Raw genomic sequence first — 19,613 nt, 5'->3', positions numbered from 1 at the left:
TATTCACTGAGAGCTAGAGGGGGTTAGGCACGGTTCAGATTGCTAGGAATATGCAGCAAAGACCCTGCCCTCGGGGAACTTGCTTTCCAATGGGCGGGAATGGATGGATCGGTGCAGTTGTGCTCTCTTAACTTTTGAGAACTTTGTGCTACTATAAATTAGTTTTACACGTTTTACCCAAAGTCTACCTTCGATGTTAATTGATCCGAAAAAGTGGAAGAATAAACACTGAAGAAGAAAAGAACTTTCTCATTGAAAGTTTCTGTTTAATATTAAGTTTGAAAAGTACTCGTGGAGGGCTTCCCTGGTGGTGCAGTGGTTGAGAATTCGCCTGCCAATTCAGGGGACGCACGTTTGAGCCCTGGTCCCGGAAGATCCCGCGGAACAGCTGGGCCCTGGGCCCGTGCGCCATGGCTGCTGAGCCTGCACTCTGGAGCTCCCGAGCCACGACTACTGAAGCCCGGGAGCCTGGAGCCTGTGCTCCGCAACAAGAGAAGGCACCGCAATGAAGGACCTGAGTGCCCGAACGAAGAGTGGCCCCCATTCTCCGCAACTGGAGAAAGCCCGTGCACAGCGACGAAGATCCAATGTAGCCTAAAATAAATAAATTAAAGAAAAAAAAAACTACTCATGGAGGACAAAAGGTATTTTTCATAAATTAAATTGGCAAATATTGGATTTAGTCCTACCAGTAATGAAGGAGTCAACTAATCACTTTCCAGAGGTACAAAATGAGAAAAGAACTATTTAATTCCTAGTCCCTTTTTTATTAGGTCCACAGCTATTTCACTTCTAAGTAAATACAATTTCTTAGAAATGGCACAGTGTATGAAATGTGATTGAGTCTGGACTTATCTGGAGTTCCGAGATAAATTTTCCATCTTAAGTTTCTTGACTCCAGTATTTAGTCTTTGGTCTTTAATTCCTTTATCTGACATAAGGAAATGAGGAAGTAATGCCTATATCGGACTAAAGCTAATTTAACTTCAAGACTGACCCTTCTTAAAGTTGGACCTTAATCTCCTGAGGAATAGAAAGATCCAGAACTCTGGAACATCTCAACTTTCCATCTGTGAAAAGGTGTTCAAATCTTCAAACTGCAGCCATATCTATTAGGTTGAACCCTATGAAACTGACTTCTTTATAGGTCAAAACTGGAACACTAGCATTTCAGATGGTTCAACCTAATAGTTCCCTTGTGTTTCCACATGACCGTTTGTAGAGGATGTGGTGGTGGGAATTTCTTGCAAAGGTGGGATGCTAAAAAGAAAAGAAAAAGGTGGGATGTTGCTATCCCCTTAACATTAAGAGTTTAGTTGGGAAGTCCTGGGACATAGTTAGGTACTAGAACCTCCACATTTATAAATGAGAAACATGAAATAAAGGGGATGACTTAGGGCTCATACTGATGACCGCCAGCTCCAGACCCTTCCAAAGAACCCCAAAGACACGGGGTTCTTAGCTGTATGATTTAATATTTCATTACCTTGAAACCCCAAGGAGGAAGTCCTAGATGCCTACTTCATCCATCGCAACCATCTCTTAAGTCCTAGTTTCAAGACCTTCAACCCCAAATGGATCTCTTCCCAACCCCTCTCATGCAATCGGTCATGGAGTCCCATGAATTCTTACCTCAGAATCTCTCCCACCAACTCTCACCTCCACCACTCTTCACGGGGCCCACACAAATTACCCATGGTTACACTGCCTCCAGTATCTCCCCCTTCAACACATCTTTCCATTAGAAACATCTACTGAGCACCTGCTAAGTGCCAGATGCTGTGCTAGTTACTGAAGACAAAGATAGGACAACCCCTGTTGGTGGTTTTAAAATATGTCCTCAAGTTCTTTGATATTCCAACCTTCAAGAGATAGCAATTAATTCCCCTCTTCCCCTTGAGCATGGGCTGGATTTAGTGGCTCACTTTTAACAAATAGAATAAGTTATGGTGTGTGACTTCCAAGACTATGTCATAAAGGCATTTTGTTTTTCTCCTGTCTCTCTTGTCTTGATCACTTGCTCTGGGGAAAGTGGGCTGCCATGTTGCGAGGATACTCAAGCAGCTTTAGGGAGAGGTCCACATGGACAGGAACCAGGACCTCCAGCCAACAGCCAGTGCTAACTTGCCAGGCTTCTGCATGAGCCATTTTGGAAGCAGATCCTCCAGCCCTGGTCAAGCTTTCAGATGACCACAGCCCTGCTGACCTCTTGACTGCAACCTCATGAGAGACCCCCTAGCCAGAGCCAGACAGGTAGCCACTCCCGAATTCCTGACACACAGCAGCTGTGAGCTAATAAATATCTGCTGCTTTAAGTCACTGAATCTTGTTGTCACTGGTTATGCAGCAAGAGGTATGCTGGAGCTTACAATCTATTAGAAGAGACAGAGACATCATTACAATTCAGTGTGATGATGGTGACTCTAAGAACAACTTGAAATACATACCCTATGAGTGCAAAGAAAAGGTAACTTAATTCTGTCTGGGGTAATGGGAAGAGGACATTTGGGCTGGACCTTTATCTGGTAGGATCTTACTGATAGAGAATGCAGGAGCAGGGTGGGAGATGAATTTTGGAGGCTTAAGATGGAGCTAGGTTGTAACAGGTTTCAAATGCCATAATAAAGAACTGTGACTTTCAGTGTATCATAAATACCTTACAATTTTATTTGTCAATTATACCTCAATAAAGCTGAAAAATTTTTTTTAAAGAATTGTGACTTTATTCTGCAAACAATGGGAATTTTTTAAGCAGGACCAAATCTGTCTTTAAAGAGAGAACCATCAGGAATGTGAAAGATTGTTTTGATTTAAAAAGAGTGGTATCTTGGGCTTCCCTGGTGGCGCAGTGGTTGAGAGTCCACCTGCCGATGCAGGGGACGCTGGTTCATGCCCCGGTCCGGGAAGATCCCACATGCCGCGGAGCAGCTGGGTCCGTGAGCCATGGCCGCTGGGCCTGCGCGTCCGGAGCCTGTGCTCCGCAATGGGAGAGGCCACAACAGTGAGAGGCCCGCGTACCGCAGGAAAAAAAAAGGTAAAAAGGGTGGTATCAGGAAGACCACTTGAGAAACTATTAGAACAGCCCAGTTAAAAACAAAGCAAAACAAAACAAACCCCTTCTCAAAGAATAGTGGCGATAAGAATAAAAGAGAGGTGAATTATTTCAGGGACAATTGTACGGGTTAATTAATTGGATTTGGTGATTGCTTTAATATATGATGTATAGGAGTTGGAGGAGTCAAATCTTTAGGCTACAATGACATAAATGATGGAGGGACCATTAAAAAACATATATGGGGAGTTCCCTGGTGGCACAGCGGTTAAGAATCTGCCTGCCAATGCAGGAGACGTGGGTTCGAGCCCTGGTCTGGGAAGATCCCACATGCCATGGGGCAACTAAGCCCGTGCGCCACAGCTACTGAGCCTGCGCTCTACAGCCCGCAAGCCACAACTACTGAAGCCCTCGTGCCTAGAGCCCGTGCTCCGCAACAAGAGAAGCCACCGCAATGAGAAGCCCGCGCACCACACAAAGGGTAGCCCCTGCTCTCCACAACTAGAAAAAGCTCACGTGCGGCAATGAAGACCCAACACAGCCATAAATAAATAAATAAATAAAATTTTTAAAAAAAAAACACGTATATGGAACAACAGAGAAAGAACAGTCACAAGCGAGGAGAAGCTGGCCTCAGCTTTGCACAAGCTGAGCCTGAGGAGTCTCAGGATGTTCAAATCGATGCTTTGACAGGTCAGTTGGAAACCATTGGACTGGATTAAGGGAGAGAAAGTCAGAATTAAAGGTATTTGTGCTTCATCTGCAAGAGGACTGTGGAAGCCATGAGGTTAACTAAGTGTTCCCAGCAGAGTGTGCTGAGTGAGGAAAAGCCCGAGGTCAGCAGAATCTGAGGGACCCCCAACTCCGAGAAGGGGGGAGAAGGAAAAGGAAAGGGGGGCGGGTTGAGGAAGCCATAATGCAAGCATTTCACCAGGGCAGGTTAAACCAGGCAGGATAAGAGGATGAAGCCCCTAGGTGCTGGCATTATGGCCTTTGAGGGCCCACTCTTTTAAAAAACTTTTTTTTAATTGAAGTATAGTTGATTTACAATGTTTCAGGTATACAGCAAAGTGATTCAGTTATATATATATACACATATATACTTTTTCAGATTCTTTTCCATCATAGGTTATTACACGACATTGAATATAGTTCCCTGTCCCATACAGTAGGGCCTTGTTTTTTATCTATTTTATATATAGTAGCGTGTATCTGTTAATCCCACATCCCTAATATATCCCTGCTCCCCCTTTCCCCTTCAGTAACCGTAAGTTTGTTTCTATATCTGTGAGTCTATTTCTGTTTTGTAAACAAGTTCCTTTGTATCATTTTTTTAGATTCCACATATAAGTGTTATTATATGATATTTGTCTTTCTCTGTCTGACTTACTTCACTCAGTATGATAATCTCTAGGTCCATTCATGTTGCCACAAGTGGCATTATTTCATTCTTTTCTATGACTGAGTAATATTCCATTGTGTGTATATACAGCATCTTCTTTATCCATTCATCTGTCGATGGACATTTAGGCTGCTTCCATGTCTTGGCTATTGTAAACAGCGCTGCAATGAACATTGGGGTGTATGTATCCTTTCCAACCATGTTTTTCTCCAGATATATGCCCAGGGGTGGGATTGCTGGATCATATGGTAACTCTATTTCTAGTTTTTTAAGGAACCTCCATACTGTTCTCCACAGTGGCTGTATCAATTTACATTCCCACCAACACTGTAGGAGAGTTCTGAGGGCCCACTCTTAATTGGACATTGGAGGAGGCATAGTTAACAGTGGGTAGAAGATGAGAAAAGGTGAGAAAATAGTCTATTCTTTTAAGAAGTTTGGCGAGAACAAGGGAAATGGATAGTGTCTTAGGAGATACAGAAGATCCAAGGAAGGATCTTTATTTTTTAAGATCAGAGCATATTTGGAGACAGAGAAAAAACACTCAGGAGAGAGAGAGGGAAATACTTAAAATACTAGAAATATGGGAGATCATGGATGAAACCAAGGAGGAGGCCTGAGGGTCACTCCTCTGAGGCTGGGGCAACAACCTAAGATGGGTGAATCTATAGTTAGGTCTGGACGTGGAGGAGATAATAACCTTTCATGTTTATATTGTGCTTTACAGTTACCCTGTGAGGGAGGAAAGACAGTGATTACCAGCCCCTTCTTATAGCTGTTCTGAGACTCATGAAAGACAAAGGGCCACATAATTAGCAGGTAGCTGAAACAGGACTCAGACTAGAGACCAGCACAGGGTCCCCTCTGCCCACCCAAACTGGAGCCTTTCAGACTTCCTAGAGCATGGCACTGATCAAGTGAGCACCATTTGTCTCTCCCCACCTGTCCCATCATGGCAGCTGATAATTCTGAAACACCAGTGCTTAACTAGATTGGAGTAGCCCCTCTTTCCAGAACAGACCCTGCAGTTTCCAATCTCTGTGTCTTTGTTCCTCTCACAAGGCCCTTGTGCTATGTCCCTTTGCCTATAAAGGTAACTATCCTTGAAGATAAAGGGTGTGTACCTCTTCCTTCACAAAGCTGTCTTCAGGGCACTTAGGCTGGAGGGGTCACATAGCACCTGTGCACACCTCTCAGGTAGCAGCAAGTTCTCCTGCAATCAGTGGATTTGTCTATGAGTTTTACACACCCTTTGGATGGTGTCACCTTTTAGGGCAGGAATCTAGCCATTCGCTCTCATATTCCATCAGCACCAAACACAATAATCCCACATGGTGTGTTCTCACTGAGTGTTGTTTTAGTGAATAAACGATTGAAAGAGAGATGCTGTTGCCATGGCCGGTATAAGAGTGACCACTAACCCCAGGAAATGGAAAATGTCTTTTCTCATATAACAAGAAGTCCTGAATTAGTTCATTCCCAGGGGTAAGTGATTCATCCAAACCTGGATTCTCACTGTCCTGCCATTTTGCCACTCTGTGTTTGCTTTTGTCTCAGACTTGTCCCTCATGGTTACAAAGCGGCTGCAACAGCTCCAGGCATTCTATCTTTCATACAACAAGACCCAAAATTCAGACAAGAAAGAGGGGGGCATTTTGAAGAGTGAAGAAAACTTTCCCAGAAATCCCAGACTTTCCCCTCATGCCTCATTGGCCGAAATGCATCACATGCCCATTCCTAAACCAGTCATTGGCAAGGTGAGTGGAACTGACATGACTAGATTAACCTCACCAGGAAGGCATCCTCAGAGGAGCTGAGGAGACTTTCAGCCTGCTTTGAAGATCCTGACTAGGTCCTGGCAAGAAAAAAGGTGGGGAACTAGTATGGAGCAGGCATCCAGAAGCATCTGCACCATAATTTTTGTCAGGGCTTTTTACTCTATATATTTTCACCTCTTTTCCTCAAGGGACTCATGGCACTCTTGCCCAAAATGAGTCTTGCTTTCTGGTTTCCGTACAGTAGACACATGAGCTTTGCAAATGTCACACACCTACCAGTCACTGTTGAAGTGTCTCACTGATGGAGCTCCAGCTTGACAAAGTGTAGTGTTGGTGCTCCGATGGTCCAGCATATCATATCAGGCACAACATTCTTGCCTCTGATACCACAGCGGTTTAGTGGAATCAGTGGTATACTAAGGTCAGGGCAGTGGAAGCAGTCAGCCCTGGGGGCACGCATGAAGGCGTTGCATGATCTATAAAGAATTTTAAAACAATGATAAACCTCTAAAGGCAATGTGGTATCCTGGATTTAACCCTGGAACAGAAAAAGGACATTAGTGAAAACATGGCTGAAATCCCAACAAAGTCTGTAGTTTGGTTAATAGTATGGTACCAATGTTAATTTCTGTGTTTTGAAAAATGTACCATGGTTACAGAAGCTGAGTGAAAGGTTTATGAGGACTCTCCATAATATTTTTGCAACTTTCACGTAAATCCAAAATTATTTCAAAGTTAGAAGCAAATTTTAAATGACAAAAGTGACTAAAATTCTTTGTTTTTTAATTACCACCATGGCAATTCTAAACAATGTTAGAGGTAAAAATACTTCCCCTAATCTTTTGGTCTAAATTCTGAACAATTGTTGTTGCTGTTGAGTTTTAATAATATGTATGTAAATTTCGACCTTGCCCATTTTTACTATTTATCTTTTAATAAACACTGCATCCTACATGAAAGTTAATTCTAGTAACTCTCATATATACAGCCGACTCCTAATACACAGGGTCTCAGACGCACATATTTGTTTCCAGTAAGTTCATACCCATCTGGAATCAGCCTAGCTCGTTTCCAGCACAGCCAGGTCTCCATTGTGACAGAAGCTTGGGTTTGAACCACAAATTGGAAACAAACAAAGATAACAGTGATTTTATAGATGAAGAAACAGAACTTGTTACTTTAATTCTGTCATTCTTTGTGACCACTGGCAGCTCTTATTTTTGTTTAAAATGTAAACAGTAAGACAACAGTAACAGAGTACAAAATGCCTGCTTGCCACACTCACTCACCTTAGGCAGTTAGGCGGTAACTCCGAAAAACCAAGTCGCTTGTCCAGTGGCAGCAAGTGACTCAGTGGCAGAGTAAGACATGGGAACCAGGACTCCTGACCACTCAGGGCTCTAACCACTGCCCCCTATTTCCTCTTTCCAAGTCTCATTCAGCTGGAGACAGACTTATTCCAGACGACTAATGAGTGTGCCACCTGACATTCAGAAGGGAAGTGGGGGGCATTTTTAAAAAGAAACACAACTCAAATTAACATTAGATATGAGTACATTTCAGGGGACTTCCCTGGCGATGCAGTGGTTAAGACTCCGTGCTTCCAATGCAGGGGGTGTGGGTTTGAACCCTGGCTGGGGAACTAAGGTCCCACGTGCTGCACGGCTCGGCCAAAAAAAAAGAAAAGAAAAGAAATGAGTACATTTCAGTCAGAATTCCTGCAACCAGGAAAATACTGGAATACAACATTTGGGGAGCAAAGGAATGTTTTCAGATCTTGATTTCCACCGAGTTCTCCAATTTGGGGGGCATCTTTCAATGGAAACTCTCTGGGGAACTTAGCCTTAGTTTGTTTAAGAAGAAAGCAAGAACTATCAGAATGGCAGCTCTGTGATGCAGTGGGCATCACTGCGAGGAAAAGCTCCATAGCAAGAACTCTGTGGAAGGACAGTTTACACGAGCCTCTGCCTTCCCCGAGCAGCTCTCGCCCAGTCTGGGGAGAAAGGCAGACACTCTTCTGATTAAATTTTAGCAGCTCCCTGTGAACCTTTGTAATCAGTCCTTGAAATTCATCCCATCTCTCTTTCTCACATCACAGCCCAGGATTCAGGAACCATTCACTTGCAAGTTGTCAATCATGAACACTACATGCAACTACTGGGTGTGTCTTTGCCTAGCTCCCAACCACAATAATGGTTTAGGGGTGCCCCGCTCCTCACTGAGCTGTTAATTGACCTCCTACTGCATGCTTGGAAGGATGATGGATGCGTGGAAGTGTGGGTGGATGGATGGATGGATGGGTGGAAGGGTGGGTGGATGGATGGATGGATGGGTGGAAGAGTGGGTGGATGGATGGATGGATGGAAGGGTGGGTGGATGGATGGATGGATGGGTGGAAGGGTGGGTGGATGGATGGATGGATGGGTGGAAGGGTGGGTGGATGGATGGATGGATGGATGGGTGGAAGGGTGTATGGTTGGATGGGTAGGTAGATGAGCAAATGGACGGATGGATTAATGGATCAACGTGAGGGAGTTCATACCACTCCATCTTTATACTGGTGCCCAAGGTAACTGCATAGTGAAGGGGCTCCAAGGGGATCCTGCTTCCACACAGGAGGCATGTTCAAGAACAAAGATATATCTGGGTTGGGTAGAACTTAGCCGTGGGGTAGATTTATGGCCCTGGGAGACGGGAGCCATAGCTTTCCATCTGTGTGCCTTAGCAACCAGCTCATTCCCTACCGCAGAATAGGTGCTGAGAGACTGTTGACAAAAATGAATGAATGAATGATCTGAGAAACACAAGGAAGGCTCCCCCGACCCTGATACTCCCCCCCACATTCTGATTTTTTGTTACTATATTCCAACGTGAAAATTTCATCCCTTTGTAAATCAGTCACGTATCCAGAAAGTGTCCAGTTATGATGCAAAATATTCCTGGATGCTAAATACATGAAGCCCTTTCCATCTGTTGTCTCTCTGGCAGAAGTGAGCTGGTCACACTGCTGTCTCACTTGATTCTTTGCTGATGAGGTTGGGCACAGGGCAAGCCCAGAGGTTTCTCTGACGGGGCAGAAGGGCTCTTGCTGGGGAGTGGGAGAGGGCCCTCCAATGCAGGCGGCCCCAGGGTTCGGAGGAGGGACCCAAGACCCCTCTCCCCTGATCTCGGCAGCCAGCCCCTGGCCCCAGCGCCTTCTCAGCGGTCCCTCCTCCATAGGAGAAGAATTCCTCACTTTGTCCCCTGGGTTTCCACAAGCTGGGTGGGGCACTGAGGTGAGGAAAGAAAGAAAGAACAGGAAGAGAGAGAGCAAGAAAATAAACACGAGAAGCAGAGAGACACAGGACAGTAAAGAGAGAAGAGTGGAAAGAAAGTGAGGCTAGATATAGGCAGGGGGTAGGAGAGAGGAAAAAAATAGATTCTCTTTGCAGCACAATGCTTCTAGTAATAATATCATCATTATCTCGCCTGAGCAGATGTGCGAGGACTCTATCTACTCATTATACAGCATGAAAATGGAACGAGTTTCCATCAGCCTCATCGGAAATCTTGGCAGATGCTGTCAGCAAGTGGTGCTGCTTCTGAGATGTGATTTTTCAATAGCAGATACAGTACTTTTTGACTGCGGTTGGGAAAAAGAGAAAAAGGGAGTTGATTGTGCTTTCTTTTTTTTTTTAATTTTGAAATTCTTTTCTCCAAGGAGGTTTCGCCTTAGACCACATCGAGCTCCTTGGACCAGCCACGTCGGCATGACCAGTGGTCTGGGGCTGGCCTGCAGTCTTAGGGCCACGCTAGACCCTGTGCCAAGCCCTGTTCCTTGGAAACAGCCCCTCTGCTCAGCCTCCAAGGCACGCCCTGCGAGGCCCTGACCTCCCCTACTCCCCACTATTCATCGTCTCCAGTCCCCTCTTCCACTTCCGCCTGGACCTCAGTGTCCCTGTCTTGCATGGAGACGTCTGAAGTGTGCGGTTTAAGCAAAGAGCCTTTTGTTCCCAGCTGAACAAGGCCCAGGGAGCCCGGCAGCGCCAGAGACAGGAGTGGACACCCTCCGTCCCTAGACGGAAGCCTCGCAGTGTGCAAGCTCCTCATGACCAGCGCCACCTTCCCCGGGAAGGCGGCCAAGGCCTGCGGCCCCGGGTAGGAAATCCCCAGTGAGAGGCCCTTCCTGAGCGCCACAGAAAATGCTTCTTTTCATCGACTCCAGTCCCCTTCCTTTCTAGCGTGAAGGCCCAATCACACCCCCCTTCCTGGCCTTCCACACTCAGTTCACATGCCAAGTGCCCCACCCAGCGCTTGTTGGCTCCTGCACCCTCAGCTGGTCTCCCCCAGCCCCTGGAAAGCCTCCTCTTTCCCCCAGTGGGGCTGCCCACTCTCCCTCCGCCCAGCTCCCTGGGACCTCACACCAAACTCTTCCATGCCATGACCTAACATCTCCAAGAGGCTCCCGTCAGGTTGGACGGAAAGAGTTTGTTGACTTTGCCAGATTAGCAAGGGGAGCAAATTCCACGGATGCCTCAGTTCCAAAGTCTCAAAGTTCAGACCTCCAGTTTGATAGCAGGAGTTAAGTGATGGAGGCGGCCTGAGATAGCACAGAAAAATAATAGCAACAGCGATCGCTCTGGGTGGAGCAATTACTAGCTGGCAGGCAATTGTCTCTGACCTCTCACGAACTTCTAAACTTAATCCTCACAACAACCTCGGCTACAGGTACTGCTGGTAGCCCCAACTTGCATACGAGGAAATAGAAGCCCAGAGATATTAAGTAACAGGCCCAAGGCCCCAGGCCAGTAGGAGGCAGAGCAGGGTGTGCCTGGGGATGGCACTCCTGTCCCCATCCCTGCCTCTCCAGACGTGCCCTGGGGGTGGCAGGAGATTTGGATTCCAGACTGGTTCTGCCACTCTGCAGGTGGGTGACCTCAGGCCAGCTGCACTCTTTCCCAATCAGAAAAATTAAGAGAATGAGGTGATTTCTTGGGGCACTTTCAGGTGGTAACGCTGTGATTTTTTTCCTAATTATAAAGTAGTCAGGTATAGCACAGGGAACTCTGCTCAATATTATTTAACAACCTAAATGGGAAAAGAATTTGAAAAAGAATAGATACATGTATATGTATGACTGAATCACTTTGCTGTACACCTCAGACTATCACAAGATTGTTAATCAACTATACTCCAATATGAAATAAAAAGTTAAAATAAAATAACGGTAGTCAGAAAGATCTCCAAACTTCCTGGATTCGGGGCCAACCCCAGGTAAAGGGATGGAGTTTGTGGCAAAACCGATGCTTGGTGACCCCTCAGGGCTCCATCTGCAATGTTTCCCTCTGTCCAGACCAGGCCTCTGGTGCAATCCCTCCTACCCCTCCAGGCCCCAGAGTCCTGGGGTGGAGGAAAAGAGGGTTTGTCCGTCACCTAATAACTCAGAGGACACACAGACCATGCACATCAGGATGGGTAAACCCAAGCTCCTTATTAAAAAAGAGCTATCCTTTGAATGCGTCCTCACTTGTGCCAGGGGTGACCAGTGCTAGTCAAAGGTGAGCTTAGAGGTTGCTCTAGGCCAAGTCTCTTGGGCAAAAGGGGAATGGTCTCTCATGCTCTGCTATGAGATGGAGTTGTAAATACCGTTTCAGAAACTAGGGGCCGTGTGACCAGAGATGTCCTACTCCCCTCCTTCCTGCCAGAAGCCCCTCAGTGACTGCCCATTGCCTACAGGGGGAAGCCCGCATCCTTTGTCTTGGCTTCAAGGAACACCAGAGGCACACTCTCACCCTCCCACCTTGGCCTCCATCTTCCCTAGAAACTCATAAGTACCACCCCTGCCAATTTTGACTGAGCTGGCAGCATCATAAGAGTTAACTCTTGGGACTTCCCTGGTGTTCCAGTGGATAAGACTCTGTGCTCCCAATGCAGGGGGCCCGGGTTCGACCCCTGGTCAGGGAACTAAGATCCCACATAGCACAGCTAAACCCATGCGCTGCAACTATTGAGCCTGCGAGCTCTAGAGCCTGTGCCCCGCAACTAGAGAAAGCCTGCACGCCTCAAAGAAGACCCAGTGCAGCCAAAATAAACAAATAAATAAATAAATTTGTAAAAATGAATAAAAATAGAGAGGTCTCATTAAAAAAAAAGAATTAACTATGACTGTTGGTGGCAGATTTGTAGCATCCTATTTGGTTGAATCTAAGATGCACCCTTTTTCTCATTTTAACATCTTACTCATTTAACACTGATCATGCAATCGATGGCATGTTGTTGTTTATCTGGCAGCACTGTTTTCTTTTGTTGGTTCATGGAATAACGACGTAGCTTACAAATGAAGGCATCTCGGGTTTGATGAAGTATGGTAAGTAGCATTTTCCAGAGTTGAGCTCTGGAAGCTGCTTGCCCATTCTCTGCATCTTCTTCCCCCAATCAGGCCTGGGTCCTGGTGTAATGGGGGTGATTTCTGGGGGCCTTTATGGATCTCTGGTTGCAACCACGGGTGATCCTTAAAATGTTTAATGACTAGACCAATCAAAACAGAAGGCTGAAAACCACTGGCATGTCTGTCCTGGAGCTTACTTGATCCCCACCCTGGTTGTGGTACTCTTTCCTGATTTTATGGACCGTTGCCTGCACCCTCAGGGAACGTGGCCTGTCACCCAGGCCCAGGGGAAAATCCCCAACTGGATTAAGCCAGGCAAGGTTATCTCAGTCTCCTTTGCCTTTACTGGCTTAAGGGATGGGCATGTATATTAGTTTAGTCTTGCTGCTGTAACAAATAAGCATGAAACAACACAAATTTATTATCTTATGGTTGTGTAAGACAGAAGTCGGGTACATATCTCACTGAGCTAAAATCAAGGTGTCTGCAGGGCTGAGTTCCCTCCTGGAGCCTCCGGGGAAGAACTGGTTTCCTTGCTCTTTAGGTATTGGTAGAATTTAGTCTCTTGCAGCTGTAAGAGTGAGGTTGCTGGCTGTCAGCAGGGGGCCTCTATTAGTGTCTCGTGGCCTCTCTCCAGGTCTTACACATAGCCCCCTCACTCTCAGAACCAGCGACAAATCCCCCTCCTGCGGCCATCTCCGTCACTCAGCTGGGTTTATGTGATTATGGTTTGTTTTTTTTGTTTTGTTGGGGGTTTTTTTTGGCCACTACACGTAGCTTGAGGGATCTTAGTTTCCCGACCAGAGACTGAACCCATGCCCCCTGCACTGGAAGCTCTGAGTCCTAACCACTGGACCACCGGTAAGTCCCATATGTGATTATGTTGAACTCCCCATCTCAAGAGTCTTCTTTTGGGACTTCCCTGGTGGTCCAGTGGTTAAGACTCAGCACTCCCAGTGAAGGGGGCCCAGGTTCAATCCCTGGTCAGGGAACTAGATCCTAAATGCTGCAACTAAGAACCCGCACGCCACAACTAAAGATCCCGCCTGCCGCAACGAAACAAATAAGACCCTGTAAAGCTAAATAAATAAATATATTTTTTTAAGTGGGGACTGGGACTTCCCTGGTGGTGCAGTGGTTGAGAGTCCGCCTGCCAATGCAGGGGACACGGGTTCATGCCCTGGTCCGGGAAGATCCCACATGCCGCGGAGCCACTAAGCCCGAGTGGCACAACTACTGAGCCTGCGCTCTAGAGCCTGCAAGCCACAACTACTGAGTCTGCGCACTGCAACTACCAAAGCCCGCGCCTAGAGTCCGTGCTCCATAACAAGGGAAGCCACCGCAATGAGAAGCCCACGCACTGCAACTACAGAAAGGCCGCATGCAGCAACGAGGACCCAACGCAGCCAAAAAATAAATAAATAAATAAATAAAACGAAAAAGAAAAAGAGAAAGACTCTACCGTTTTGTTTTTTTTTAAAGAAGATGTTGGGGGTAGGAGTTTATTAATTAATTTATTTATTTTTGCTGTGTTGGGTCTTCGTTTCTGTGCGAGGGCTTTCTCTAGTTGCGGCGAGCGGGGGCCACTCTTCATCGCGGTGCGCGGGCCTCTCACTATCTCGGCCTCTCTTGTTGCGGAGCACAGGCTCCAGACGTGCAGGCTCGGTAGCTGTGGCTCACGGGCCTAGTTGCTCCGCAGCATGTGGGATCCTCCCAGACCAGGGCTTGAACCCATGTCCCCTGCATTAGCAGCCAGATTCTCAACCACTGCGCCACCAGGGAAGCCCCCGAGAGCCTACCTTTAATCTACAAAGTCCCTGTGGTCGTGTAAGGTAAGAAATTCACGGGCTCCAGGGGACAAGAGTGTGAGGGTCTTTATAGGCCATTGTCCGCCTGCTACTGCATGTGACCCACTCTGGCCGATGAGATACAAGGGGAAACCTGCTGGGGCTTGGGGAAAGATTTCGCTCCCTGATATAACGATTCTGAGGCTTGCCGCACTCTTACCTGCTTTGATTGAGGGGCTATGAGCTATGGCAATCATTGTGCCACACTAGGCATCAACACCAAGAATACAAGCTGACACACAGAGAATAGTAGTGGGAATATCAGAGTGAAAAGAGAGTGCTTGGCCTTTGGATGACAGTGTTGAGCCACTGAACCAACCTAGCATATTTAACCTGGCTCCTACTGGCCCCCTCTTTAGGGCTGGAGGAGGACCCTGCATTTCCAGTTACGGCTGGGGATTCGTCTTAGAGGAACAGACTGCCCATAGTGCCTGATGCTGCCTGCTAGACTGCACCTCCTGGTTGAGAGGATTGTCTGAATTATGCCTGAACCTGCTGTATCCTTCAAACTTGGTGGCTTGGACTGCTGGCTGCCCTCCCAGTGGCTCAGTCTCCCCAGCCCTGCCCCAAGGAGTCTCAGCTCTTTCCTCTCTGTTAATCCTGCATTTCCAGGGTCACATCCTACCTGTGCTCTTCCCACTTTGATGCTTCTGGTGTATCGTAATATCCAAACATCCTAGACTGCTGGCCATTCTCTGAATAGTCCTTCCACTTTCCTGCTTCTATGCTGTTCCTTCATGCTGGTCCCTCAACTGGAAATGCTCTTTCGACACTCTCATATTTTCACCATTAAATCCTCGCGACCATCTTGTGATGCTATTATTCCCATCTGGCAAATGATTCAAAAACATTAGGTAACGTATTTAAGGGGATGTGGCCAGCAAGTGGCAGAACTGGGATGCTGATGTAGGTCTCTCTGACTTCAATGTCCATGTCCTCTGACTCCTCCATTTGACATTTTAGAGAAGACACTGCCCAACTCAAGTCATGAAGGACTTATCCCCTTCCATGTATTATAAACACCCTGAGGGCAAGGAGTGAGTCATTCCTTATTGACCCCCAGAGTCAGTGGTGTGCAGGTCAAGGTCAAAAACTGGCTTGGGGGTTGGAGGTGGTAGCCCTGATTTGTAGTGTTTTCCATGGGGTAAATACCCCATAGTGGCTGATTTCAATGTCCCAATGTGACCTTACTGAACCAGGGGCTGGGAAGAGTGAACAGTGCACAGTGTTATAGGATGTTTCCACCGTACAGATATACAACAGATGTGAGTAACCTCAAGTGCACAGATAGGGACTTCCCTGGTGGCGCAGTGGTTAAGAATCTGCCTGCCAATGCAGGGGACATGGTTCAAGCCCTGGTCCGGGAAGATCCCACATGCCGTGGAGCAACTAAGCCCGTGCACCACAACTACTGAGCCTGTGTGCCACAACTACTGAACCCCGCACACCTAGAGCCCATGCTCCACAACAAGAGAAGCCACTGCAATGAGAAGCCCGCACACCGCAACAAAGAGTAGACCCCGCTCGCTGCAACTAGAGAAAGCCCACGTGCAGCAATAAAGACCCAACGCGGCCAAAAATAAATAAATAAATTTAAAAAAATTAATAGCTTTAAAAAAGAGAGCACAGATAACAGCAAAATGTAGTAAAAATCATTAGGAAATGAATGAGTTTTGATCATTTATTACCTTTGTTTTAAATCCTGTTGCTTCTATTTTAATTTTATGTAACTTAATCTTTAAAATTGTTGTGTTTAACAATCGGCTTGCAAGTTTCCTGGAAACTTAACAATTAGGTTCCTAACTGGTTAGAGCCAGCTCCAGCGTGCACTGCTGGAGTCTAGTCCGAGGCTTTGCTTTTAATTGGTTCTAGGATGGTGGTGGGTATGCTAATAAAAAGAACATGCTCATCCACTAATGAGTTTGGAACAGAGCTGGTAACCAGACTTCAGCATTCCTTCCCATGTCTGAGAATGCCTTAGTTCCACCGCTCACACAGAAGGCCAAACAAATAAAAATTAGCTGAGGGTGGAGACCAAAGAACAGCCAAGGCTCCAACTAAGGTCTGTGAAAACTGATCTCTGCCCAGTGCCAGGGTGGGGCCTTGTGACTGCTTCCAGTTCAAAACAGTCCTGGCAACTGGGTTTGAGCAACTGTCCTCTCTCCGACTACACCCACAGCCAGAGCAGTACTGAAGAAAAAGCACCAGTCATCTTGTTATTCTATCACATTCCAGAAAGTACAGCCCCCCCCCCCCCCAGGAACTGGGGAGCCTAAAAAGAAGTAACAACTAGATTGCTCCTCCCAAAGGCACAAAGAAGTGCTGCGCTGGGACTGTCTTAAGGTTTCCTTATGGGTACAGCGCTGACATCACTGGAAACTGGAGTGGGCAGGCACAGCTTAGGGAGGGAGAGGGCCAGCTGGAGAATCAGCTGTGCTGCACTGCACTCAGCACTATCCCTGTCCCGGTTCAGAGAATGCACCATATATGGACTCAGGCTCAGGACGGCAGTCCCGCTGATTTGCATTGGGGCTCCCTGAAAATTGCATTTTGGGATTAGGTCATTGCTACCAGCAAAAGGGAAGACCCCAGTAAGGCTTGTCAGCATAAAGAAATCGGGCCAACTGTGGTCTGGCGTGGACCGAGGAGGGAAGGGGGTGCCGCCCCTTTCCAGCCAAGCTGCTCTTGGGAGCAGGCCAGAGCCTGAGCTAGCTGTGGGAGTGACTCTCGGCCACGGTGCACTCAGTAACAGTCCAGGCTCCCAGTTACTCTGGGGTCAAGATGGGTTCACCCAGGTAAACCCCAGCTAGTGAACCCACAACCTCATCCCCTAGGTCCAGACTGGGTCAGCCCAGGGTGACACAACTGGGCCTTGGGAATCCAGGGAAAGGGGAAAGGAAAGGGTGGGTTGGAAGTGATCTGGGAAAGTGGCTTTTAATAAATGGCCAATAAATTGGATCCAATTTGTAAAGATTAATTTGTTTTGCTGTTGTTTCAGCAATTGGATGGTTTTAACTTTTTTCTTAAAGGACCAGTTTGAATTATTTCAGGACACTTCTCTCTCTGTGCACCTCTTGATTTGATTCAAAAGACAAGAAGCATGAATTACTCTCTGGCAGTGAGAATGAACTGCTCCATATGCGAGATGCAGAGAAACCTCACAAACATAAGGTAGAGAGAAAGAAAGCAGACACAAAGGAGGCCTGTGAATCCCATTCATATCAGCTCGAAAACAGGCAAATCCATCTGTGTTGCTAGAACTCGGGATAGTGGTTCCTTTGTTGGCGTTAGTGCCTGGGAGGGGCAGGAGGGCTTCGGGGTGCGAGTGATATACTCATTCTTTGTCTGGGTGCTGCTTACACAGATGGAGACACACTGAGATGTCCACTTAGGATCTATGACATGTCTGTATGTCTGTAATATTTCATTCAAAAGTTTCATTAAAAAAACCACAAAAACCAGGCCTTCCAAGATGGCCCACACTGTCTATGGAGTGTGTATCTCCCTAAATAAACCTTCGTTTGCTTTAAACACACACACACACACACACACACACACACACACACACGCACAAACCAGAATGTAATCTTATGAAGTAACCTGTAACAGCAAAACAGTGAATTCCTCTGTGCCAACCAAAAATAAGCCCTGAGGGTCAGTGCAGCACAACGCGCAGAGCGACACTGGCTCCGACCCCACTGCTGCTGTTCACCGCTGAAAGGGTCTTGGGAACCCAGCTCCCCACTTCTCACATCCTCCACTGCAGAACAAAGGGGTGGGATTCGATGAAATGCTCTCCCAGAGAAGACTCCTCTTCCTACCTGCTTCAGTGGAGATAGAATAGATTTAACGTTTGCTTTGCCTCACCCGTGATCTTGTAGAGGAAAGTTCTGCAGGCTTGGTGAGCCCACAGATCAGATTTCACAGTCAAAGTGTACACACGCCTGTGCTCACACACACACAGGCACACGTGGGAGTGTCGAGCCCCTCTCAGCAGCCTCTCATCACCCATCGTCAGCCTTGACTTTCCCATTCATCTCCATTCTCGCCTCACCTCCTCCCCCTTGATCTTAGTGTTATTTGTCTCCTAGGGCTGCCATACAAAGTACCACAGACCGGATGGTTTAGAACAACAGAAAATTTTCACTTCACAATTCTGGAGGCTAGGAGTTTAAGATCAAGGTGGTGGCAGGGCCACGCTCCCTCTGCAGCCACCGAAGGATCTATTCTATGCCTCTCTCCTAGCTTCTGGTGGCCTCAGTGATCCTTGACTTGGGGGTAATCACTCCGGTCCTCCATCTGCACGTGGCGTTCTCCTGTGACCTCACATGGCCGTCCCTCTGTGCACGTCTGTGCTCAAATTTTCCCTTCTTATAAGGACACCAGGCATATTGATTAGGGCTCATCCTAATCACCTCATTTTAACTTGATGACCTCTGTCAAGACTCTATTTGCAAACATGGTCATATTCTGAGGTACTAGGGGCTAGAACTTCCATACATATATTTTTTGAGAAGGACATAATTCAACTCATAACATCCAGTGATTAAAAGGCTTCAGGAAAAACTCAAGTAGCCCCCAACTCTATGCCCTGCCAGGAAAGAGTAAGGATTCCAGATGAAGACCAAACACCGAGAGACTTGAATTAATCTCGTGTTTGTATCATACTTCCCACGCCCAAAGCACTTCCATAATCAATATATCATTTGATTCCCCACAGTAAGAAAGGTAGAAATGCAGGCTCTGGGGCCAGACCGCCTGGGTTGGAATCTCAGCTCCATTTGTTACCAGCTGCTTGACCCTGGGCACGGGACCTCTTTGCCGCGGTCTCCTCGTCTGTCAAAGAGGGATGTGCCGAGAATCAAAAGAATTAACACGAGAAGTGCTTACAACAGTGCCTGGTACACAATTCGCATGGATAAGCCTTAGCTACAGCAAGATCAGAACACCAGACTGCGTCATCCCCACCTTACAGATGAGGAAACTGAGGCACACAAGATTCTAGGCAGATCCAGAATGGAAACCCAGGCCTTGTGGGTTACAGCACAGACTCATTGGGTTATCTGGCCTGACTTGCTGTCCCTTTTAGGTAATAGTAACAACAACAACGACAGCTACCTTTCACTGAGCACTCAGTAATTGCCAGGCACTGTGCTAAGTGCTTTCC

At 46.9% G+C, this 19,613-nt stretch overlaps 1 protein-coding gene and 1 long non-coding RNA gene across 3 annotated transcripts in view; both read right to left on the bottom strand.

Moving 5' to 3' along the window:
- TRAM2 (translocation associated membrane protein 2) overlaps positions 1 to 19,613 on the bottom strand; it is a 150,361-nt gene that overhangs the window by 70,330 nt on the left and 60,418 nt on the right. The gene's annotated exons all lie outside the window — the stretch shown is intronic.
- LOC137231888 (uncharacterized) lies at positions 2,701 to 6,496 on the bottom strand. Its single transcript, XR_010946775.1, has 2 exons — positions 6,246 to 6,496; positions 2,701 to 2,971 (listed from the first exon to the last, which is right to left on the bottom strand). It is a non-coding gene; the product is annotated as an uncharacterized lncRNA (long non-coding RNA).

The sequence above is a fragment of the Pseudorca crassidens genome, chromosome 10 (genome assembly GCF_039906515.1).
Source record: "Pseudorca crassidens isolate mPseCra1 chromosome 10, mPseCra1.hap1, whole genome shotgun sequence".
In the NCBI taxonomy this organism is placed as follows: domain Eukaryota; kingdom Metazoa; phylum Chordata; class Mammalia; order Artiodactyla; family Delphinidae; genus Pseudorca; species Pseudorca crassidens.
The sequence above is the reverse complement of the archived record's forward strand: the minus strand, read 5'-3'. Positions and strand labels throughout refer to the sequence as shown.